This window comes from Heterodontus francisci, chromosome 4 (assembly GCF_036365525.1).
Source record: "Heterodontus francisci isolate sHetFra1 chromosome 4, sHetFra1.hap1, whole genome shotgun sequence".
NCBI lineage: Eukaryota > Metazoa > Chordata > Chondrichthyes > Heterodontiformes > Heterodontidae > Heterodontus > Heterodontus francisci.
The window spans coordinates 166,585,972-166,612,253 of record NC_090374.1 but is presented as its reverse complement, the minus strand read 5'-3'; positions in this window follow the sequence as shown (position 1 = coordinate 166,612,253).

Here is a 26,282-nt window from a genome sequence, read left to right as displayed (position 1 = left end):
TCAAGAACAGCTCTGAAGAAAGTTCAAACTCCTGGGGTTTCCTTGAAGCTGCTGACCTTCCTGTCCTTTTACAAGTTTAGCTTCCTATCAAAACACTCATAAAGTTTAACTCTTGTTCTGGCTTCCTTTCAAAACATTGCAGGAATTCCAATTATTTTTGCAGGTCTTTTACTGAGCAAAATCATTTTTTTCAGTTTTTTTGAAACTCATAGAAGTCCAACATTTCAGTACAAAAAATAAAACCACTTGTGACGATCTCTTCAAAGCTTTATTGAGTCATAGAGTTATACAGCACAGAAACAGGCCCTTTGGCCCATCGCGTCTGTGCCAGCCATCAAGCCCCTAACTATTCTAGTCCCATTTTCCAGCACTTGGCCCATAGCCTTGTATGCTATGGTGTTTCAAGTGCTCATCTAAATAATTCTTAAATGTTGTGAGGGTTCCTGCCTCTACCACCCCTTCAGGCAGTGTATTCCAAATTCCAACCACCCTCTGGGTGAAAAAGGTTTTCTTCAAATCCCCTCTAAACCTCCTGCCCCTTACCTTAAATCTATGCCCCCTGGTTATTGACCCCTCCGCTAAGGGAAAAAGTTTCTTCCTATCTAACCTATCAATGCCCCTCATAATTTTGTATACCTCAATCATGTCCCCCCTCATCCTTCTCTGCTCTCAGTAAAACAACCCCAGCCTTTTCAGTCTCCCTTCATGGCTGAAATGCTCCGGTGCCCAGAACTGTACACAGTACTCCAGCTGTGGCCTAACTAGAATTTTATACAGCTTCATCATAACCTCCCTGCTCTTATATTCTATGCTTCGACTAATAAAGGCAAGTATCCCATATGCCTTCCTAACCATCTTATCTACCTGTGCTGCTGCCTTCAGTGATCTATGGACAAGTACACCAAGGTCCCTCTGACCTTCTATACTTCCTAGGGTCCTACCATCCATTGTATATTCCCTTGCCTTGTTAGTCCTCCCAAAATGCATCACCTCACACTTCTCAGGATTAAATTCCATTTGCCACAGCTCTGCCCATCTTACCAGCCCATCTATATTGTCCTGTAATCTAAGGCTTTCCTCCTCACTATTTACAACACCACCAATTTTCATGTCATCTGCGAACTTACTTATCATATCTCCTATATTCACGTCTAAATCATTAATGTACACTACAAACAGCAAGGGTCCCAGCACCGATCCCTGTGGTCCTTTGGATCTAAATGCACTCTCAATTTTCCAATTTTTTTTCACTGCTACCATGCTACTAATCCACTCTGTGGGATTTGTCACTTTCGTGATTACTCCCATCTTTTCAAGCTCCTGTATCTTGTCTTTCAGGCTGAACTTGAGGACAGCTCGAACTCTCCTTGGAAGATGTTGAGTTGACCTCACACTCCCATCTACTTCGAGATGACATTCACTAGAATGGCATCTAAGACCTGTGAAAACATCTTTGTAATCCATCAGAATCTGTTCAGCAGTCAATAGCTTCGTTTCATGCGTAACACTGCAAATCTCTCCTGGTATGTGGAGGGTTACCTGTCCAATCTTGTTTCAGCTGAGATGAGGGGAGTTTGCTCAGTATCCACAAACTGGAACTAAAGTGCTTTGTTTTTCCCATTTCATGGACTCTCAGTTTAGTTTGTCCTCTTGGGGTGAGCATCATTCCATCGTAAAACCTCAACTTTACTTTCAACGCCTTCATATTCGGGCCACCATCTTGTGTAACTTCACACAAGTCTGTGAAGCTCATGATGTTGCACATAAAACCAGTGTCTATCTGACACGTCACATCAGCTTGGTGCTCTCCTGCAATCATCGTTCCAATAGTCACTAACCTTTTTCTTCCTCGAGACTTGATGGCACCAACATGTTCTAGGATGTAGAGTGATTCGTCAGTATCATCATCTGACATACGGACATACGAATTAGGAGCAGGAGTAGGCCACTCGGCCCCTCGAGCCTGCTCAGCCATTCAATAAGATCATGGCTGATCTGATTGTAACCTCGACTTACCCCGATAACCTTTCACCCCCTTGCTTGTCAATAATTTATCTATCTCTGCCTTAAAAATATTCAAAGACTCTGCTTCTAAGGAAGAGAGTTCCAAAGACTCACGACCCTCTGAGAGAAGAAAATGTCGCCTTATCTCTGTCTTAAATGGGAGACCCCTTATTTTTAAACGGTGGCCTCTAGTTCTAGATTCTTCCCCAAGAGGAAACATCCTAGCCACATCCACCCTGTCAAGACCCTTCAGAATTTTATATGCTTCAATCAAGTCGCCTCTTACTCTTCTAAACTCCAGCAAATACAAGCCTAGCCTGTCCAACCTTTCCTCATAAGACAACCCGCCCATTCCAAGTATTAGTCTAGTAAAGCTTCTCTAAACGGCTTCCAATGCACTTACATCCTTCCTTAAAAAAGGAGACCAATACCGTACACAGTACTCCAGATGTGGTCTCACTAATGCCCTATATATTTGAAGCATAACCTCCCTACTTTTGTATTCAATTTCCTTTGCAATAAATGATAACATTCTATTAGCTTTACTAATTACTTGCTGAACCTGCATACTAACCATTTGCGATTCATGCACTAGGACACCCAGATCCGCTGCATCTTAGAGCTCTGTAATCTCTCACCATTTAGATAATATGCTTCTTTTTTATTGTTCCTGCCAAAATGGACAATTTCACATTTTTCCACATTATACATCTATCCATCAACCATCTTTACAGGCTTGCTTTTATTTTTTCTAGCAAAACACTTGGTTGCAAAATGGTTTAGCTTCTTGCAGTTAGAGCACTGTTTTCGCCACACTGGACCTGCTTCCTTTTCCTTCTTGTGGTGTCTCCCACAGTATTTACATCCAGTACTCGGGCCTTGATCTTTCTGCTGGCCTTTCTGAAAGTTTTCCTTCCTTTTCATCATTAACTTGTGCTTGGAAGACTTGGTCTGCCTCAGCATAGTGCACTCCTCGTCGGTTCTCCCATAAATACTCTTCAGCTGTTCATTAGCCACCTTAGAGCTTTTGCACATGTCAATAGCTTTCTTGAGAGTTAGCCTCTCTTCTCTCTGCAGACATGCTCTGACAGTGGGATCTTTTGTTCCTCAGACAATCATTCTCCAATTGTCCAAATTCACAAGACTTATCTAGACATCTCAGTATAGTCACATCCTGATCAATATTCTCCCTCTCTTCCTGATCTCTTTTATTAAACACATAACATTCATTAATGACATTAATAGAAGGTTCAAAGTGGATCTTCAAGGGCTCCAACATCTCACATTACTTCTCCCCATTGAGATCTTGGGTGCAATACAGCTTCTAATATTCCTTCCCCAACCCTGATAACAGAGTTGCTACTCTTATCTGTTCAGGTTTCTTGTCCAACTCTGTGGCAATTTCATAATTCTGCCGTTGAGACTGGAAGAATTGTTAATTCCCTCTGAAATCCCCTTTCATGTCCATAGGAGCCATTTGAAGCCATGATGACTTACCCAGCAGTCAATGTCCTATGCAAAGTTGCAGACAGGAGTTTTAAACTCTGATGTTTTGCACATCTGCTGACTGTCTTACAGCTATCAGAATCCTCTCAAATCCTGGCTATTTACTTCTGGCAGAATGTTCCATGCGGTACATAAAATGCCAACTGCCAAAAGCCTTTATTTATATGTCATGACATTGAGGTCTTATGTGTACAGCAAGCCAAAGTGTCCAAAAGTATTTATCCAAACAACATCTCTTACAATACAGCATTCTCTTACTACTGCACAGAAGTGCCAGCCTAGATTATGCACTCAAGACGCTAGAGTGGGACTCGAACCCACAGCCTTCTAAGTCAGAAATGAGAGCATTATCACTGAGACAAGGCATATTTTCAGAATTTGGCACAGACCAGCAGTGGAATGCTTGGCACCGGAGGTGATGCTGTCATTTGTTTTGTGAGGTCCTGATGAAGGTCGAGGATCGCCAAAACAGAACAGGTGTTGACGCTGAAGGAACAATATATAGAGACAGTGATCCTGTAAAAAGAATATATTTTTTCTTCAACTTTTTGCTACTTTTACATTGGTCTCAGAGGGGAGCTTGCAGCATGTGGGTCTCGCACACTTGAAGGCTCTTTTCTGGTGAATCCAACAAGATTACATTGGGATTGTCACCAGATATGTAAAGCCTGTTATGCAAAGCTCCTTTTGAAGGCCAAGGTAACATCAGCTTTATTCAAAACCATTTACACAAACTCTTAACGGTTGGATTGGCAGACACTCCAGGGAATTCTGTATTTTTTGTTAATGCTTCCATCACTCATATAACAAATCTTAATATTACAGTAATAAAGCTACCAATACATCAGTAGGAGTTTTATTTCATGTAAAATATTAATGATCTGCCAATAATATAAACTCTAAATTTCAAAGATTAAAAAAAAATTCCAAACTTTGAAAAACAGAAAATGTTTGAGATGCACAGCTGGTCAGCCAGCTTCTGTAAAGGGCTTCAACTAATTTGGCAGGGAAGGGGAACAAGAACACAATGGAAAGGAGCAGACATGTGATCAGAGGACAGAGAGATAGAAACAGCAATAAAATTAAATATATCACCAAAATTGCAGAGACCAGATTAAGGAAAGTAGCAAAAGTGACAAAGGAGGCATGAAATTGTATGAATGCCAATGTCCGGAGTGTAACTAATAGCTTGGTGCGCTGCAAACAGCAATTGCTACATGGGATTATGGTTGCATTAGTAGAGATATTACTCAAACAAAGCCAGGAATAGGTTCTTAATATTCCTTTTTATGAAGTATTTAGGAATGATAGAGAAGAAAAAAGAGAAGGGGACATGGCGATGTTGATTAAGGATGATGTTCCAGTTCTAAATAGAAAGGATTTGCTGGATGCTTCGAGGACCGAAACTATTTGGCTTGCATTGAGAAACAGAGGGGGTGTAGTTACATTATTGGGAGTGTTTAATAGAGCTCCAAAGAGTGAAAAGGTGATAGATCAGCAAATTTGTTGGCAAATTTGAAAAGTATGTATCAAAAATATAGTAGTAATAAAAGAAGAATTAAATTATCCTATTCTAGAAAGGGGAAAACATAGTTCTAAGGGTTGGAATGGGGACGAATTTTTGACATGTGCATAGGAGAACATTCTTAATTAAGTCTCCAGAACAAGGAAGGAAGCAGGGATCTAGTTCTTGGAAATGAAGTAAAGCAAGCGGAGTGTGTCACTGGAGGAAAGTATTTAACTCGGTTGAAAGTAATCATGAAAAGTACACAGAAAATATTAAAGGTAAAAATGCTTAACTGAGGAAAAGCTAATTTCAATGATTTAAGAAGGGACCTACCACTGGTAAATTAGAAAATGTACTTGAAGGTAAAGCAGTAATGGAGAAAAGGAGGGTAAACAGGGAAGAGATACTTCAGGTACAAACTAGACATATTACCTTGAAGGGAAAATATAGAGTACCTAAAGCTAATGGGCCCTGGATGCTGAAGGAAATAAAAGTTAAAATAAAATAGTAAAAGGAAGCTAGTGACAAATATCAGGACAAAATTCAGTTAATCACCAGGAGGATTATGGAACATACAGAAGGTAGATGAAAAAGCTAATATGGTCAGCAAAGAGAGGTTGCAATATAAGAGAAGCAGGCAACATTAAATTGGAGCCTGAAACATTTTATAATTACATGGGGTGGGGGGTTATTTTGGTGGGCTCGGGGCCTGCACTTATCTGGGAGACTGGAGAGGCAGCGGACCTGTGAGGAATCGTACCGGAGAGAGGGAGAGTATAAATTCAGCCTGGGGCTTGGGGCCGAAGAGAACAAAAGGGAAGGTGTGTGATAGCGCAGAGGGTAGGAGAGAAAATCAGGATCTATACTCTGAACATGAGCTGTTCTTTTCTCTATTAGTAAGTTAATAGACCTGATGTGTATTTCCAGCAATTTCTACAATAACACATTTTAAATTGCTTTTAAACACTCTGGTCATAAAATTGGACAGGGCCTGACAATGGGCACAGGTATCACAATGCATAATTTACCCACCACCATTGCTTCTGTTGTAGGCAGTGTGTAAACTTTGTGCTGCCTGCTGATTTGCGTGTTTGCTGCATGCAAGTTTGTGCAATTGCTCACACTACTTAAAGCTGGCTTGCCCTACTCAAAACAAGCCCGCATCAATAAAATGAAAGGTATATTCTGGCTGGAGCAAATGCTGGAACTGAGTACAGAAGAGAGTGTGAGCAAGAAGAATGCTAAATTATGGTGCAGCAGGGCAGAGAACATACTCTAACATTCTCTGACACTGTACTGTACACCCTGGTGGAGGAGGTGGACAAGAGCAGAGAGGTGTTCTATCAACGGAGGGCCAAGAGGCCCTCCAGACAAACTGTGCAAACGCAGGGAGAGCAGATAGCTGCGTCAGTTAATGCCAGAAGCCTAGCACTGAGGACCTGGTTGAATTGCCTTACGAAGTTTACTGACCTCATACAATGGTCAAAGTCAGTGAATTCATCTTCAAATGCCAAATTGCACCAACTGCATCACTAGCTTCACACACTGCTCAATGCACATAACCATATCGCTCACTTAGTAACAATCTCTATTAATCACGACTCATGGATTATATTATAGCTTCACCTCAAGATTTATGTATTCTGTGGTTTAGATTTCTGAAGCCATAGATAAAAAGAGGTGGCTAATGAGGTAGTAGATGCATTGGTGTTAATTTTTCAAAATTCGCTAGATTTTGGAAAGGTTCTAACAGACTGGAAAGTAGCCAATATAACCCCTCTATTCAAGAAGGGGGGCAGGCAGAAAATGGGTAACTATAGGCCAGTTAGCTTGGCGTCTGTCGTGGGGAAGGTGTGAGAATCGATCATTAAGGAAGTTATAGCTGGGCATTTAGAAAAGCTCAAGTTAATCATGAATAGTCAGCATGGTTTTGTGAAAGGGAAATCATGTTTGACCAATTTATTGGAGTTCTTTGAAGGAGTAACATGCGCTGTGGATAAAGGGGAGCCTGTTGACGTACTGTACTTGGATTTCCAGAAGGCATTTGACAAGGTGTTACGTAAAAAGTTACTGCACAAAGTAGGAGCTCATGGTATAGAGGGTAACACATTAGCATGGATAGAAGATTGGCTGGCCGGCAGAAAACAGAGAGTATGCATAAATGGGTCCTTTACTGATTGGCAGGATGATGTGTGGAGTCCTGCAGGGGTCTGTGCTGGGGCTTTTTACAATTTATATCAATGACTTAGATGAAGGGAGCGATGGCATGGTAGCTAAATTTGCAGAAGACACAAAGATAGGTAGTAAAGTATGTTGTGAAGAGGACATAAGGAAATTGCAAACCGATATAGATAGGTTGAGTGAGTGGGCAAAAATTTGGCAGATGGAGTATAATGTGGGAAAATGTGAAGTTGTTCACTTTGTCAGGAAGAATAAAAAAGCAGAGTATTACTTAAATGGAGAATGACTGTAGAATTCCGAAGTGCAGAGGAATCTAGGTGTTCTAGTGCATGAGTCACAAAAAGTTAGTTTGCAGGTACAGCAAGTAATAAAGAAGGCTATCCTTTATTACAAGAGCAATTGAAAATAAAAGTAAGGATGTTATGCTTCAGTTATACAGGGCATTGGTGAGACTCTCGAATACTGTGTGCAGTTTTGGTCTCCTTATTTAAGGAAGGGTGTAAATGTATTGGAGGCGGTTCAGAGGAGGTTTACTAGATTGATACCTGGAATGAGCAGGTTGTCTTATGAGGAAAGGTTGGACAGACTGGACTTGTTTTCACTGGAGTTTAGAAGAGTATGGGGAGACTTGATTGAAGTATATAAATCCTGAACGTTCTTGACAAGGTGGATGTGGAAAGGATGATTCCTCTTGTGGGGGAGTCCAGAACTAGGAGGCACTGTTTTAAAATTAAGGGTTGCCCTTTTAAGACAGAGATGAGGAGAAATTGTTTTCTCTCAGAGGGTTGTGTGACTTTGGAACTCTCTGCCTCAGAAGGTGGTGGAGGCGGAGTCATTGAATATTTTTAAGGCGGAGATAGATAGATTCTTGTTAGGCAAGGGAATCAAAGGTTATTGGGGGTAGATGGGAGTGTGGAATTCGAAACACAAACAGATCAGCCATGATCTTATTGAATGGCAGAGCAAGCTCGAGAGGCCGAATGGCCTACTTCTGCTCCTAATTCGTATGTTCGTATGTATGTTCATATAATGGGCTGGATTTTGTGCTGGTTCTGGGGCTCCTGGCACTGGGCCAAAAAAGCTACCTTTCATGCACGACACTCGCACCGCCCACCCTCCCTCAACCCCCATACCAGAGCAATACTCCGATCTTTTTAAATCAAAGTTTTACAAGCCAGAATCACTGTCCCTTTAAAGACGGGGTTCCCGCCTCCAACAGCTGCCGGACAACCAGAGGGCCAGAAGCTCAGCAGTATTGGCAGTGCCACTGGGAACGGTGACCACTGCCAGTACTGCAGAGGCTTTGGACCCATGCCCAGCGCTGGAATCCGGACCAGAATTTGGCGAGGCGGGGTCACCATGACCAGTCTGGAAGGCCCCGGCATGGGGAGGCTGGGAGGTGGTTGTGCAATCCAGGGGTGGAGGGGGTTCCTGGGGGTAAACTGTTTCCTGGTTGAGGTCCACTGTCACCCACAAATTGCCCATGAAGGAAGGACTCTTCAGGCCTACAGGGAGGGCACCTTGTTTTCCAAGGCATCCTCCCCGCGTGACAGAGGTACACCTCACTGCTAGGGAGATCCCAGTGGTGATGGGAAGAGGCCCTTGATTGGCTGTTAATAGGCCACTTAAGGGCCTCAGTTGGCCTCTAGGCAGTTGGCCTATTCCGATTCCGGGAAGATCGCTGGACGACGGGAAGGAGACAGGCCCTTTTCCTCGCCGCCCTCCCACCACTTGTCGCGATACTCCGTGACTACCCCCCGCCTCCGACCTTCCCTCAGAGGGTACACAAAATCCTGGCTAATACATTTGATGTACTGTGAATTGTGCAAATGAGACAAATTCCTATTTTGTGAATTTCTTCCAAATCTCAACACTGCAATTCACACCCATGTTGAAGAGTCCAATTTTATGCATCAGAGCAGTCAATTTTACTTTATACCAAATGGAAGTGAAACAGGACGAATGCAGAGGAAAATATTGTTTTTAAGCAGCTGAGAAATTTGCCTGGTTACAGCTTTGTAACCAAAGCCAGACAGTTGTACATTTTTACCTTTCAGTTTTGTACATGCTTGAGTGAGTCTGGAGCTGTAGCTTCATGACAGATGTAGAAAAATGTAAATGTGTTAACAGAAAGGGTCAGCCATAAGTTAGAATTGCATAGACGACATATTACACTGGTTTGAATTCCAAGCTCTGGAATACCTGCCTCTCTACCTCACTTTCCTCCTTTAAGACACTCCTTGAAACCTACCTCTGACCAAGCTTTTGGTCACCTGACCTAATATTTCCTTATATAATAAAAGCAAAATACTGCGGATGCTGGAAATCTGAAACAGTTCCGAAGAAGGGTCACTGACCCGAAACGTTAACTCTGCTTCTCTTTCCACAGATGCTGCCAGACCTGCTGAGTGAATCCAGCATTTCTTGTTTTTGTTTCTAATATTTCCTTACGTGGCTTGGGATCATACTTTGCTTTATAATGCTCCTGTGAAGCACCTTGAGACGTTTTATTGTGTTAAAGGTGCTATATAATTTTAAGTTGTTGTACTTGTTGTTGTTGAATGGAACATGGAATGGATTTATTGTTATTTTGATTTAATTCTTTAAATTGCATGGAGCAATTGCACCTTCATTTAAGCTGATCCCTGATTCTCTGAATTTAAAAGGAATACAATCTCTTTTTTTAAAGGAATTCAGTGTATTAGATTGTGTTTTGAGTCTGATATTTTGTTGGCAGCAGGTGTCACTTGATGACTATTCCATTTATATGCTGCATTATGATGGCTACTTGGAAGTTAATGATCATTAGTTACTGTGGCTTCATAAGCCATAGTTTATTACCAGGATATAACTCAGTGCGTGCTATGTGGAGGAACTTTTGTTTGTAAAAATGAGCGAACAACACTATTCTCATCCACAAACTTTAATGCTGCCAATTAATATCGAAATCCCTGTAATCAAATTTGTGGAACATAAATTCATCAATGAAAAGGACATAGAACTGACCGATTACAAACAGCCAGAATTATAGAATGGTTACAACAGAGAAGAAGGCCATTTGGCCTGTCGTGTCTGTTCTGGGTCTTTGTAAGAGCTAGTCTCACTCCCCCACCTTTTCCTGGTAGCCCGGCAAATTTTTTCTCTTCAAATAATTATCCAATTCCTCTTTGAAAGCCATGATTGAATCTTCCTCCAACACACTCTCGGGCAGTGCAAACCAGATCCTAACTACTCGCTGCATAAAAAGTTTTTTCCTCATGTTGCCGTTGCTTCTTTTGCCAATCACCTTAAATTGGTGTCTGCTGGTTCTCGACCCTTCCGCCATTGGGAACAGTTTCTCCCTATCTACTTTGTCCAGAGCCCTTATGATTTTGAACACCCCTACGAAATCTCCTCTCAACCTTCTCTTCTCTAAAGAGCACAGCCAATGCTGCGTCAGTTTATTTTGTAACTGAAATTCCTCATCTCTGGAACCATTCTCGGAAATCTATTCTATACCCTCTCCAATACCTTCGCATCCTTCCTAAAGTGTGGTGTCCACAATTGGACACAATACTCCAGTTGAGTCCAAACCAGTGTTTTATAAAAGTTCATCATAACTTCCTTGCTTTTGCACTCTATGCCTCTGTTTATAAAACCCTGGATCACATAGGCCTTATTATCCGTTTTCTCAACTTGTCCTGCTATCTTCAGCGATTTGTGTGCATATACCCCTAGGTCCCTCTTCGCCTGCATCTCCTTTTGATTTGTATCCTTTATTTTACATTGCCTTTCCTCATTCTTCCTACCAAAATGCATCACTATGCACTTTTCTGCATTAAATTTCATCTGCCACCTGTCCACCCAATCCACCTGTCAGTCTCCTCTTGAAGTCTATCACTATCCTCTTCACAGTTCACAATACTTCCAAGTTTTGTGTCATCTGCAAACTTTGAATTTGTGCCTTGCACACTCAAGTCTAGGTCATTAATATAGATCAAGAAAAGCAGTGGTCTTAATATTGAAATGAAAACTGAAAATGCTGGAAACGCTCAGCAGGTCTGGCAGCTTCTGTGAAGAGCCAAACAGAGTTTATGTTTCATCTCTTTGACCTTTCATCGCTATTGCTAAAAGTTAGAAAAGTAATAGTTTCTGTGCAAGTGAAAAGGGGAGGGTGTGAAGAAGAACAAAAGAGAAGGTCTGTGACAGGGTGGAGGGCAGGGCAGAGTAAATAACAAAAGGTTTCATGGTACAAAGCCAAAGAGAGTGGAAATGGGATAAGTAAAGAAACAAAAGATAGGTCTGGATGAGGTATGAATGGCAGGATAGCAATTGTCTGCATACAAAGTGAGGGGATTAAGAAAGAAATGAGAGAAAAAAGAAACGAACCAGCAAAAAAAAAATGGAACAAAATGGGGGGGAGCAGAAGTTATGATCTAAAATAGTTGAAGTCAATGTTGAGTCCAGAAGGCTGTAAACTGTCTTGTTTAAAGAAAAGATGCTGTTCCTTGAGCTTATGTTGAGCTTCATTGGAACACAGTAGCTGGTCAAGAACACAAAGATCAGAATGGGAGCAAGGTAGAGTATTAAAATGACTGGCGACAGGAAGCTCAGGGCCATGATTGTGGACTGAACGGAGGTGTTCCAGATAGCAGTCACCCAGTCTGCGTTTGATATCCTAACATAGAGGAGACCTCTTCATCAGCAGCGAATACTGACCCCTGGTGCAACCCACTATATACCTTCCTCCAGTCTGAAAAACAACTGTTCACCTCTACTCTTTGTTTCCTGTCACTCAGCCACTTTGTATCCATGCTGTCACTGTCCCTTTTATTCCATGCAGGACTTCAACTTTGCTGACAAGCCTGTTATGTGGCACTTTATCAAGAGCCTTTTTGGAACTTACGTACACCACATCAACCCCATTACCCTCATCAACCCTCTCTGTTACCTCATCGAAAAACTCAATAACATTCGTTAAACATGATTTGTCCTAACAAATCTGTGCTGGCTTTCCTTAATTAATCCATATTTGTCCAAGTGACTGTTAATTTTGTCCCAGATTATCATTTCTAAAAGCTTGCTCACCACCGAGGTTAAACTAAGTGTCCTGCAGTTGCTGGGTTTATCCTGACACCCTTTCTTGAACAAGGGTATAGCATTTACTACACTTAATGTCACATGTAAATTGTTATTTAAAAATAACAATGTAATAATTCTCCTTTTGCATTTGTCAAGCATCCTGATTGCCACTTAGAAGTTATGATAGAGTTCAGTAATTTAGTCGTAACATGCATGAAAATAGTGAAAAGCACAATTATACAAAAGACTTTGTAACTCCTGCTTAAACTCATGTTGCTGTAATGGTACCGATCCTAGTTACTGAAACAGTTAAAAAATCTTAAGGGATGTAAGTGAAGCAGAATAAGGGTTAACTGAAGCAAACTTGAGAACTATTTGCTTATGTGACAGATGTTTAAAATTACTGCCATATATTTTAACTTAACATTTTCCATGGAATAAAAATGAATAAAAAGCTGGTATCAGTAATGATGATCATGAAACTACCAGATTGTCGTAAAAACCCATCTGGTTCATTGATGACCTTCAGAAAAGAATAGCTGCCGTCTTTGCCAGGTTTGGCCTGGACGTGACTTCAGATCCTCAGCAATGTGGTTGATCCTTAACTGCCCTCTGAAATGGCTCAGCAAGCCACTAAGTTGTATTAAACCACAATTAAAAATTCTAATAAGATTAAAACTGGACAGACCACCCAGCATTGACTGAGGCACCAGACATGACAAAGCCGCACTCAGGCCAGTTGGTCCTGCAAAGACCTCCTCACTTACGGCTGGGGACTTGTGCCAAAATTGGGAGAGCTGTCCCACAGACTAGTCAAGCAACAGCCTAATGTAGTCATACTTACAGAATCATACTTTATAGACAACGTCCCAGACTCTCCATCACCATCCATGGGTATGTCTTGTCCCACCAGCAGGATAGATCCACCAGAGGAGGTGGTACGGTCAGCAAATGTGGCCCTGGAAGTCCTCAACATTTCTTCTGGATACCATGAAGTCTCATAGAATCAGGTCAAACATAGGCAAGGAAACTTCCTGCTGATTACGACCTACCAGTCTCCCTCAGCTGATGAATCAGTAGTCCTGCATGTTGAACACCACTTAGACAACATTCCGACAATAGTACTGAAGAGTTGTGCTCTAGAACTAACTGCGCCTCTAGCCAATCTGTTCCAGTACAGCTACAACACTGGCATCTATCCAGCAGTGTGGAAAATTGCCCAGGTATGTTCTGTGTACAAAAAGCAGGACAAATCCACCCCAGTCAATTACCGTCCTATCAGTCTACTCTCGATCATCAACAAAATGATGGAAGGTGTCATCGACAGTGCTATCAAGCGCCACTTGCTCAGCAATAACCTGCTCACTGTTACTCAGTTTGGGTTCCGCCCTGGCCACTCAGCTCCTGACCTCATCACAGCCTTGGTTCAAACATGGACAAAAGAGCTGAACTCCAGAGGTGAGGTGAGAGTGATTGCCGTTGCCATGAAGGCAGCATTTGACCGAGGAAACATAGAAACATAGAAAATAGGAGCAGGAGTAGGCCATTCGGCCCTTCGAGCCTGCTCCACCATTCATTATGATCATGGCTGATCATCCAACTCAGTAACCTGTTCCCGCTTTCCCCCCATATCCTCTGATCCCTTTTGCCCCAAGAGCTATATCTAACTCCTTCTTGAAAACATACAGTGTTTTGGCCTCAACTGCTTTCTGTGGTAGCGAATTCCACAGGCTCACCACTCTCTGGGTGAAGAAATTTCTCCTCATCTCAGTCCTGAAAAGTTTACCCCATATCCTTAGACTATGACCCCTAGTTCTGGACTCCCTCACCATCGGGAACATCCTTCCTGCATCTATGGCATTAAACAGCCCTAGCGAAACTGGAGTCAATGGGAATCACGGAGAAAACTTTAGCGCAAAGGAAGATGGTTGTGGTTGTTGGAGGTCAATTATCTCAGGCCTTGGACATCACTGCAGGAGTTTCTCAGGGTAGTGTCCTAGGCCCAATCCTCTTCAGCTGCTTCATCAATTACCCTCCCTCCACCATAAGGTCAGAAATGGGGATGATCACTGATGATTGCACAATGTTCAGCACCATTCACGACTCCTCAGATACTGAAGCAGCCCATGTCCATATGCAGCAAGACCTGGACGATATTCAGGCTTGGGCTGATAAGTGGTAAATAACATTTGCGCATTACAAGTGCCAGGCAATAAATGTCTCAAACAAGAGAGAATCTTGCCATTCTGTAATGACATTCAATGCCATTACCATCGCTGAATCCCCCAATATCAACATCCTGGGGGTTACCACTGACCAGAAACTGAACTGGACCAGCCATATAAAGCTACAAGAGCAGGTCAGAGGCTGGGAATTCTGCAGGGAGTAACTCACCTCCTGTCTCCCCAGTGCCTGTCCACCCTCTACAGGGCAAATATCAGGAGTGTGATGGAATACTCTCCACTTGCCTGAATGGGTGCAGCTCCAACAACACTCAAGAAACTCGACACCATCCAGGACAAAGCAGCCCGCTTGATTGACACCCCATCCACCACCCTCAACATTCACTCCCAGTACCACCGACCCACAGTGGCAGCAGTGTGTACCACCTACAAAATGTACTGCAGCAACTCGCCTAGGCTCCTTCGACAGCATCTTCCAAACATGCAACCTCTAACACCTGGAAGGACAAGGGCAGCAAATACATGGGAACATCACCACCTGCAAGTTCCCCTCCAAGCCACAAGCCATCCTGACTTGGAACGATATCACCATTCCTTCACTGTCGCTGGGTCAAAATCCTGGAACTCCCTTCCTAACAGCGCTGTAGGTGTACCTACACCCCAAGGACTGCAGCAGTACAAGAAGACAGCTCACCACCACCTTCTCAAAGGCAGTTAGGGAGCAACAAATGCTGGCCCAGTAAGCGACGCCCATATCCCACGAATGAATAATAAAAAAAAGAAGCACTGAGGGTTGCAAGGGCACAGAATGGACTCTGGGTGGGGGACTGTAGTACTGACCGAGCTGGCCGAGTCCTGAAGACTGGGCTTGCAACAGTGGTGAGAGAACCAACAAAAGGAAAAAAGTCTACTTGACCTCGCACTCACCAATCTACCTGTTGCAAATGCACCTGCCCATCACAATATTGGTAGGATTGACTACTGCACAGTCCTTGTTATAACAAAGTCCTGTCTTCACTCTGAGGATACCCTCCATCGTCTTGTGTGGCACTACCACCTTTCTAAATGGGATAGATTCAGAACAGCTCTAGCACCTCAAAACTGGGCATTCACGAGGCACTGCGGACCATCAGTAGCAGCAGAAGTGTTTTCCATCACAGTCCATAACCTCATGGTCAGCATATACCTCATACTATCATTACCAATCAAGCCAGGGAAGCCAAGCAAGTGATGGAATATGTTGTCAATAGTGCGATCAAGTAACATTTACTCACCAGTAATGTGCACACTGATGCTTAGTTGGATTCTGCCAGGACCACTTAGCTTCAAACTTTATTACAGCCTTGGTCCAAATATGACCAATATAGCTGAATTCCAGAAGTGACTTGATATCAAAGCAGCATTTGACCAATATAATCAAAGGAAAATGCTGTGGATGCTGGAAATCTGAAATAAAAACAGAAAGTGCTCAGCAGGTCTGGCAGCATCTGTGGAGAGAGAAGCAGACTTAACGTTACAGGTCAGTGACCTTTCATCAGAACTGGCAAATGTTAGAAATGTAATAGATTTTAAGCAAATAAAGCGGGGGTAGGGGTAAACAGAACAAAAGAGAAGGTGTGTGATTGGACAGAGGGCCGGAGAGATTAACTGACAAGGAGGTCATGGGGCAAAGGCAAAGAGAGTGTGCTAATGGTGTGATGAAAGACAAAGCATTGGTGCAAAGGGAACGTTAATAACAGAATAATGAGCAGCCCTAGCCAAAAGCACAAACACGAAAAAACCAGTAGGCAGGCACATGGTAAAAAACAAAAAAAAAAATGGAACAAAATAAAATAAAAATAAAAAATAGCCAGTCATACTCTGAAATTATTGAACTCAATTTTCAGTCCGATAGGCTGCAGTGTGCCTAATAGGTAAATGAGGTGCTGTTGCTCAAGCTTGTGTTGATGTTTACTGGAACACTGCAGCAGGCCCAAGACATGAGAGCAGGGGGGCAGGGTGTTGAAATGGCAAGCGACTGGAAGCTTGGAGTCATGTTTTCAGACCGAGCGGAGGTGTTCTGCAAAGCAGTCACCCAATCTGCATTTGTTCTCCCCAATGTCGAGGAGACCACATTGTGAGCAGCGAATACAGTATACTAAATTGAAAGAAGTACAAATAAATCACTGCTTCACTGGAAAGGAGTGTTTGGGGCCTTGGATAGTGAGAAGAGAGGAGGTAAAAATGCAGGTATTACACCTCCCGTGATTGCATGGGAAGGTCCCGTGGGAAGGGGATGAGGTGTTGGGGGTAATAGAGGAGTGGACCAGGGTCTCGTGGAGGGAACGATCCCTTTGGAATGCTGAAAGGGGAGGGGAGGGGAAGATGCATTTGGTAGTGGCATCACGCTGGAGGTGGCGGAAATGACAGAGGATGGTCCTTTGAATGTGTAGTTTGGTGGGGTGGAAAGTGAGGACAAGGGGAATCCTGTCATGGTTCTGGGAGGGAGGGGAAGGTGTGAGGGCAGAAGTGCGGGAAATAGGTCGGATACGGTTGAGGGCCCTGTCAACCACACAGGAATCCTCGGTTAAGGAAAAAGGAAGACCTATCAGAAGCACTGTTGTGGAAGGTTGCATCATAGGAGCAGATGCGTTGGAGAAATTGGTAGAATGGAATGGAGTCCTTACAGGAAGCAGGGTGTGAGGAAGTGTATTCAAGGTAGCTGTGGGAGTCGGTGAGCTTATAATGAATATTAGTAGACAGTCTATCCCCAGAGATGGAGACAGAGAAGTTGCGGAAGGGAAGGGAAATGTCTGAGATGAACCATGTAAAAGTGAGAGAAGGGAGAAAATTGGAAGCAAGGTTGATAAAGTTTTCAAGTTCAGAGCAAGAGCAGGAAACAGCACCAATGTACTGGAAAAAGAGTTGGGAGAGGGGGCCTGAGTAGGACTGGAACAAGGACTGCTCGGCATACCTCACAAAAAGACAGGCATAACTAGGAGCTATGCGGGGTCCCATAGCAACACCTTTTGTTTGAAGGAAGTGAGTGGATTTGAAGGAGAAGTTGTTCAATGTGAGAACAAATACAGCCAGGCGGAGGAGGGTGGTGGTGGATGGGGACTGTTTGGGCCTCTGTTCAAGGAAGAAGCGGAGAGCCCTCAGACTGTCCTGGTGGGGATGGGGGTATAGAGAGATTGGATGTCCATTTGACTACGTGTGGCATTGAGGAGCCATGGCAAAATTGAACTCACTAGAAAAATTCTCCATTTACTGAAGTTACATCCAGCACTAAGGAAGATGGTTGTGGTTGTTGGAGGCCAATCATCCCAACCCCAGACACTGCTGCAAGTGTTCCTCAGGATAGTGTCATCAGCCCAACCATCTTCAGCTGCTTTATCAATGAGCTTCTGCCTATCATCACATCAGAAGTGGGGTTGTTCAATGATGATAGCACAGAATTCAGTTCCATTTGCAGCTCCTTATATAATGAAACCGTTCATGCCTACATGCTGCAAGACCTGGACAGCATTCAGGCTTGGGCTGATAAGTGGCAAGTAACATTCACACCACACAACTACTAGGTAATGACTAATTCCATCTAAAGAGAGAATAACCACTTTCCTTTGACATTCAATGGCATTATCATCACAGAATGTTCCTCCATCAACATCCAGAGGACACCAATTGACTAGAAACTTAACTGGTCCAGACACATAAAAACTGTGGCTACAAGAGCAGGTTAGAGACTGGGGGCTGAATTTTATCAGCGGTGGCCTCCTGACACGGATGTGCTGCCGCAGAGCCCCCGCGATATTTCGCACAGGGGCTCATTTAAATAATGGGGGTGGAGTACCTGCCCCCGATGATGTGTAGGGGAGGCCTTCACGTCCTCGGCAACAGCGTCCGGCGCCACCACGCAGGCACCAGCGCCATTTTGAAAGGGCTTTAAGCCATTACAATTACTTTAAATTTTTAAATGGGCAGCAGGATTAAAATTTTATTAAACAATAAAAAATATGTGGATGGCCCTTCCTCAACCCACCAATGGTTATTTCAATGCCCAAAATGACCAACACTTTCCTTTTTCCCTACCACCCTGAACTTTACCCCCTAAACTTATGACATTTGGCCTATCACCCCTTCCCACCAGCCCCACATCCAATAAAAATTGATTTCCCCGCTCCTCCACCCCTCCCACCCTGAAATTTTTATGACTCCCCCCTCCCCACCAGGTTTTCACCCCAGAACTCCATGTGGCGTTCCGAAGGCGCGCGAAGGCCATATGGAGGCGGTAAATTCGGCGTGGGACGGCAGGTAAGTTCATTTGAATTAATTGATGTCAATATAAATATGCAGATGAAGGGCCCGCCACCAGACGGCGTGGGGACCTCACTGAGGTCCCCCCACCGCTGGTAATATGTGGCGGGCCCTTCTCGACATAGCGCAACATTTTACCGGCTCCCGTGCTGCAACCGGCGACGTCGAGGGGCCAGCATAATTCAGCCCTGGGTATTGTGTGGAGAGTGACTCACCTCCTGACTCTCCAAAATTTTACTACTATCTGCAAGGTACAAGGCAGGAATGTGATGGAGTTGTTACTTGGATGGGTGCAGCTCCAACAACACTCAAGAAGCTCGACACCATCCAGGATAAAGCAGCCCATTTGATCAGCGCTCCATCCACCACCTTAAACATTCACTCTCTCCACCACCAATGCACAGTGGCAGCAGTGTATACTATCTATCTATACTATCAACTCGCCAAGGCTTGTTCAACAGCACTTTCCAAACCAGCAACACTTACCACCTAGACAGATAAGGGCAGCAGTCTTTGGAAACACCATCACCTACAAGTTCCCCTCCAAGTTACCCATTATCCTGATTTGGAAATGTATCACCGTTCCTTCCTTTCGGTAGGTCAAATTCCTGGAACTCCATCCCTAATAACACTGTGGATATACCTTCCTCACACGAACTGTAGCAGTTCAAAAAGGAGGATAACCACCACCTTCTCAAGGGCAATTAGGGATGAGCAACAAATGGTGGCCTCGTCACCGACACACACATCCTATGAATGAGTGCAAAAGAAGTGCATCAAATTCAACAATAATAAGTGAACGCAATTTATTGTCAATAAAGTAAAATATGACAGAAAAATACAATTCAAACATGTTTCATCTCCCAACAGAAAAGGAAGAACTTCATTTATAAGGCATTTTTAACATCTTCAGTTTTACCAAAATCTGTTATAACCAACAACTTATTTTTGAAGTACAGTCACTGTTGTTAGTAAGCAAAAACAGCAGCCATTTTGCACACAAGGTACCACAAACAATGGGCTGAATTTTACCAGTCCTCACCCCCTGAGGCATGATCGGAGGAGGGGGGAGAGGTGGGGGTATGGAGTATCACGGGGGGTGGCGGGACGGCAGTGGGGCTGAGGGCCCATCGCCTTGCGGTAGCCCAGCGATCTTCCCGGGGGCAGGATAGGTCGGCAATGGCCTTCCAGAGGCCAATTGAGGCCCTTCAGTGGCCTATAAATGGCCAATTAGAGGCCTATTCCCTTTGCCACTGGGATCTTCTAAAATGAGGCACCCTCCCTGCGGGCTTCAGGGGGATGTCCCTCCTCCATGGGCAATATATGGCCCACAGTACCCCCCACTGGGAACCATTTCACCCCCCCAGGATACCCCTCCTCTGAACTGCAAGACCACACCCCAGCCCCCCTCGCTGGGGACTTCCGGACTGGCCCCGGTGACCCTGCCTCACCAATCACTTCTCCGACATTCCACCGCTGGACCTCTGCAGTATCGACAGTGGCCAGCACTCCCAGTGGTGTTGCAAACACTGCTGAGCTGCCGGCCGTCTGATTGGCCAGCGGCTCATGGAGGCAGGATCCCCATCTTTAAAGGGACGGGGATCCCGTTTCCTGAAACATACATTTAAAAACACCAGAGGGTTGTTTCTCGGCCTGACGTCAGGAGCCCACCTCCTACACAAAATCCAGCCCAACAAGTGAATGAATGATCAGAAAATAATTTTTCTAGTGCTTTTGGTTGAAGGTGGAATATTGACCAAAATGTTGTCCTTGATTTGAATATTGCAATAGTATCTTTCACTTCTTTCTTGGTGGGCTGATTAATGCCTCATCTGATAGATGTCATTTATGACAATGCAAACTCCCTCAGTACTGTACTGGAGTGTTAAGCTAGCTTATGTACTTAGGACTTGGAGTGAAACTTGAATGCACAACCTGCTGACTCTAAGACTAATTGAACCAAGTTGACATTAAAAGCTTATCAGTCATAGTGAATTATAAATCTTTAACAGTCATAAAACTATCAAAGGATTCAGCGAAACAGATATATAGTTCAATAATGTCAAATCCATCGTGTAAATGTCATGAGTTATCTATAGAGTGATTAATAGGACAAGGATTCTTGAGTTTATATAGAAGGTGTGATTTAAGGAGATATGTTACATAGCAAATTGGACAGCAAGATCAAATATTGCAAAAGGATGAGAAATTAATCTTTCATTTTCAAGATTGCACCACTTTTTAACTATTTATGAAATTCAATTATTACTCAGTCTAGTTTCCGTACATTACAACAGTGACAACACTTCAAAATATACTTTATTGGCTATAAAACTCTTTGTGACATATGAAAGTTTCTATATAGGTTCTTTCTTTTTATCTTTCCTTAGTTTTTCTGTACTGTGGTACACAATATTTCACTGTGAGTGTTTGCCTGTACTACAGCATTTCATTCATATTTGAGAAACACAGATACCACAAATTTGGCAAATGGAGCTGACAGAACATAGCATTCTGGAGCTATGGTGATGCTCCCAAATTTGAGAATTTGCTCATTGTGTTTCCCCAGCATTTAAGAACATTTCCAATTTAGAAAAGAATTCCCTGGAATGTTAAAATTGCATGTAAAATCAAAGCCTAATCATTTTAAATAGAATTTTGTCATCTTATAATCATCCCAACAAATGGATAATGATAGAGGACAACCCTGCATTACCAAATGTTCTGGGCCAAGACATACTGCCAATGTAGAACCTGCATGACGAGACTGCTTGCCCATTGAATTGCAATGATTTTGATTGCCTCCCAGCCAGTTTTCCACTCATTGGCTCCTTAATTTTTATCAGGAGTATCTTTTACAGTGTCAGTGTTCTGTTTCACTCTGCCCATTTAACCATGAAGGAAACTTATAGGAATCCGTCGATCTTGCAGTCAACCCTGCCATTATTTAAATTTAGGCTGTGAATTAAAGTGATGCGGAGCGTACATTTAATGTAGGACCAGTTGGTTACTGTACCAGCTGATAACTTCCTTCTTAATCTGGCGGGTGCGGAGAAGCAAACATTCTCTTGATTAAAATGAATTATCAATGAGTGGAGAACCCAAGGTGACTGTGGTAAAATCTATTATGAATTTCCCCCCAAAAATTTAAAAACTTTTATATCAAAAGATTACTAATTAAGTTCAAAGCTGTGGGAATATTTTTTATATTCATTCATGGGATGTAGGCATTGCTGGCTATGTCCTCATTTATTGCATATCCCTAATTGCCCTTGAGAAGGTGGTGGTAGCTGCCTTCTTGAACTGCTGCATTCCATGTGGGGTAGGTGCAGGGATTTCCAGGATTTTGACCCAGCGACAGTGAACGAATGGCGATATAGTTCCAAGTCAGGATGGTGTGTGGCTTGGAGGGGAACTTGCAGCTGGTGAAGTTCTCATGCAGCTGCTGCCCTTGTCCTTCTAGGTGGTAGAGGTCATGGATTTGGAAGGTGCTGTCTAAGGAGCCTTAGTGCATTGCTGCAGTGAATCTTGTAGATGGTGCACACTGCTGCCACTGTGCCTTGATGGTGGAAGGAGTGAATGTTTGTGGATGGGGTGCAAATCAAGCAGGCTGCTTTGTCCTGGATGGTATCGAGCTTCTTGAGTGTTGTTGGAGCTGCAGCCATCCAGGCAAGTGGAGAGTATTCCATCACATTCCTGACTTGTGCCTTGTGGATGATGGACAGGCATTGGGGAGTCAGGAGGTGAGTTACTCGCCACAGGATTCCTAGCCTCTGACCTGCACCTGTAGCCACAATATTTATATGGCTACTCCAGTTCAGTTTCTGGTCAATGGTAACCCCCAGGATGTTGATAGTGGGAGATTCAGCGATTGTAATGCCATTGAATGTCAAGGGGAGATGATTAGATTCTCTCTTATGGTCATTGGCTAACACTTGTGTGGCGTGAATGTCACTTGACACGTATCAGCCCAAGCCTGGAAGCTGTCCAGGTCTTGCTGCATTCCTACACAGAATGCTTCAGTATCTGAGGAGTTGCGAATGGTGCTGAACATTGTGCAATCATCAGTGAACATCCCCACTTCTGACCTTATGATTGACGGAAGGTCATTGAGGAAGCAGCTGAATATGGTTGGGCCTAGGACACTACCCTGAGGAACTCCTGCAGTGATGTCCTGGAACTGAAATGATTGACCTGCAACAACCACAACCATCTTCCTTTGCGCGAGGTATGATTCCAATCAGCAGAGAGTTTTCCCCCTGATTCCCATTGACTCTAGTTTTGCTAGGGCTCCTTGATGCCATACTCGGTTAAGTTTCTGCCTTGTTGTCTAGGGCAGTGACTCTCACCTCACCTCTTGAGTTCAGCTCTTTTGTCCATGTTTAAACCAATTCAGGACTGAACTTGGACATGAATCAGAAATTGGCTGAAGGATAGGACAAAAATGGCTAATGGTTAGAGGGGTAATATTGTATGTCTATAGAGCAATAGTCCTGCCCAATCTGCTCTACCGATGCCAGGCTTGGACTGTGTACCAGCGTCACTTGTGCTGTCTTCGGAAGCTTCTAAAGATCAGATGGCTGGGCAAAATACCAGACAGTGAGGTGCTCACCCGAGCTGGCATGCCAAGCATCCACACCATATTGAGACAGTCTCAACTGAGTTGGGCTGGTCATGGAGCCAGAATGCCTGACACTCGCAGACCAAAGCGAATCTTCTACGGAGAGCTTGATTCTGGGGTGTGCTCCCATAGTGGTCAAAGGAAGCACTACAAGGACACTCTGAAGGCTTCACTTAGGAGTTTTGATATGAACCCCAAGTCCTGGGAGCAGCTTGCCCATGATCGCTGCACCCGGGCAACCAAATAAAAAAGGGTGCGGCCTCCTTCGAAAGCGACCGCATATCAGAGAGAAAATAAAAGGAGAGGAAATCCCGAGCCAGCAGCTCATCCAAAACTCAATCGTCTGCAGTATCCTGCCTATTTGCAGCAGAACCTTCCAGGGGCAGATCAGCCTTAGCAGTCGCCTATGTACCCACTGGAAACCTACCAAATGCCCCAGATGACGGACATGGTCATCTTCACCTCAAAGGACAAACCACCAATATCAGCTGAGGGGGGAAAGTGCTGAGTGAGATGTTCCAGAGCTCAGTGTTGCGACCACTGGTGTTTCTAATCTCTATTAATGACTTGGATTCTGAAACTCAGTGCAGTTTTTTCTTTAAATTGCAGTTGACGACAAATTAGGGAGGGAAGTAGAATCAAAAGAGGTAGCACAGAAACGACAGAGTGAGTTAAGCAAAATACTTGAGAGGGCCAAACAATGGCAGATGAAATTTAATACAGACAATTGCATGTGGGACAGAAAAATGGATGCTTCTATGAATGGTTTAAAATATCGAAGGATGAAGTTGAAAGAGACTTCGGAATCTAAGTAGATTCAATATGGAGTATCCAACCAATATGGAGTAGGATCAACAAAGCCAATGTAATGTTAAACTACATCGATAGACAGTAGAATTCAAGTCGAAGGAAGATCTGCTAAAATTCTATACTGCTCTGATCAGACCACAACTTAAATATCCTGTATCATTCTGCTCACTGAAGAACAAGGAAGACATTCTAACACTGTGCAGAGAAAAGCCACAAAATTGATCCTTAGGGCTGGATTTTCACACCAGGGGAAGGAAATGGAAGCCAGGGCTGTTTACAGGCCCCAACACTGGCCCCAGGGGGAAACAGAATTGAGTCATGATTTTCACGGGGTGACCCCTTAATTGATGTGGAGATGGGTTTGGCAGTCAATTAGCGGCCACTAGGGTGGGAGCAGAGGTGGGTCAACTGAAGTGCAGGCCCAATTTAAACTCACCACAGCAGTCGTTACTGTGGCTTCTGTTTCACTGCTGAAAGAAGACAGAGTAGTTCCTCCTTGAGCTTTGGGCAGGATTTCAGTTTTCCATGACGTCTGAGGATAGCTGGAGACCTGGAACCCGGGGCAGAACAGCCCCTCATTTTTTGGACAGCAACCTGGAGATAATGCTGGAGGTTGTGAGGGAGAGGAGGGAGGTCCTCTTCCCAGATGATGGTAGGTGGAGGCCAACCATACAAATCAAACAGGCCTGGGTAGAAATTGCAGCAACTGTCAATGGCAGAAACATTGTAAGACAAACCTAGATCCAGTGTAGGAAAAGGTTCAATGACCTCATATGCTCTGGTAAGGTGAGTGCTACTCCCAACCATCAAGACAGTCCTCTCAGAAATCACCATCTAGCAGACATACTAACTGAGGCATCTCAGGGCACAAGCTGCTCCTGAACAGAGAAGAGGTGTAGGCCCAGGGCACTTATTAACCCCTTAGAATGGCTCGGAGCCATAGTGCTGCTGAGCACCTGCCAAAGCTGAAACCTACAGCTTCTAATGAATGGGGCAAATGTTATTGGCCATAGAGGACAGCAGTGCCTTTTCAGGCTCTCTCTTTCCTTGTAGGAGAAATGGGCACTTAATGCCCAGGAGAGGACCGAAACAGACAGAGGGGTACAATAATACTTTCAAATCATCACTGCAATTGAGGATGGAGTGATGGAAATAGCTAGGATCGCAGACCACAAGGAAGTTGGCCTTGGCAAAATGGGTACTGATGGTGGAGAAGGTGATTACAGAGGGCAAAGCACTCATTAAGGGGGTGCATTGCATTCCATTCATTCGACAGCATGCCGAACACTGAGTTGAATTGGGAAGCCTCAGCACTGCAGAGGCTTCTGCTCTCCAAGGGTAGGCCTCATGATCTCCTCTTGTGTCTCCCATTGGTGCAGACCACCACCACACAAGACCTTCTACCTCTTCCCCCATGGTCCGAGATGACCAACAAGGAGCCAAAGAAGCACTGTCACATCTTACAAGTTCACTGTACACCAGCACAGATACTCTCACTTTGGTGGGTCCTCACATACATTGAGATAGGGTGGCACTGTGTGAGGATCACAGCACTAGTGTGCAGGAGGATGTGCCAGAGGCAGAGGCAGCTGTGAGCACAGATGCAGGGCCTCAGCAGTCACTGGAAAGGAGTCTCTACCTAGACCAACAGCTGGACATGTTGAAATTTCCTGAGGTCATGCGGGGTCTTGGCAGCAAATAGAAGAGTCCATCCAGCTCATGTGTGCCACCATGGCTCAGGACGATGAGCATATGAGCACCTCCATAGAGAAAGTGGCCAACCTCTTGGAAAGCCATATGCAGCTGCACTCAGAGTGCATGCAGAACTGCACAAAGACTTACCCAGGATGCATACCACACTGCATAGCCTGGACCAGCCAGTGGCGCTAGTAGTGCAGAGAGGTTTGGAGCGAATGCAGTTGCGTCCAGCTGGTGCCCCCCACAACCATCCAGAGTGCCCACCAAGGGCTGAGATGTCACCGAGGAAGAGGAGGATATCACCCCTCAAGGGGCATCTTCATCATCCTCAGCCTCTTCTGCTCCTCCGATAGTGGGAGACTCTGTGCAGCTGGGCCAAGTAACGGAGGTTGCCCCTACAAATGATGCAGGGTCA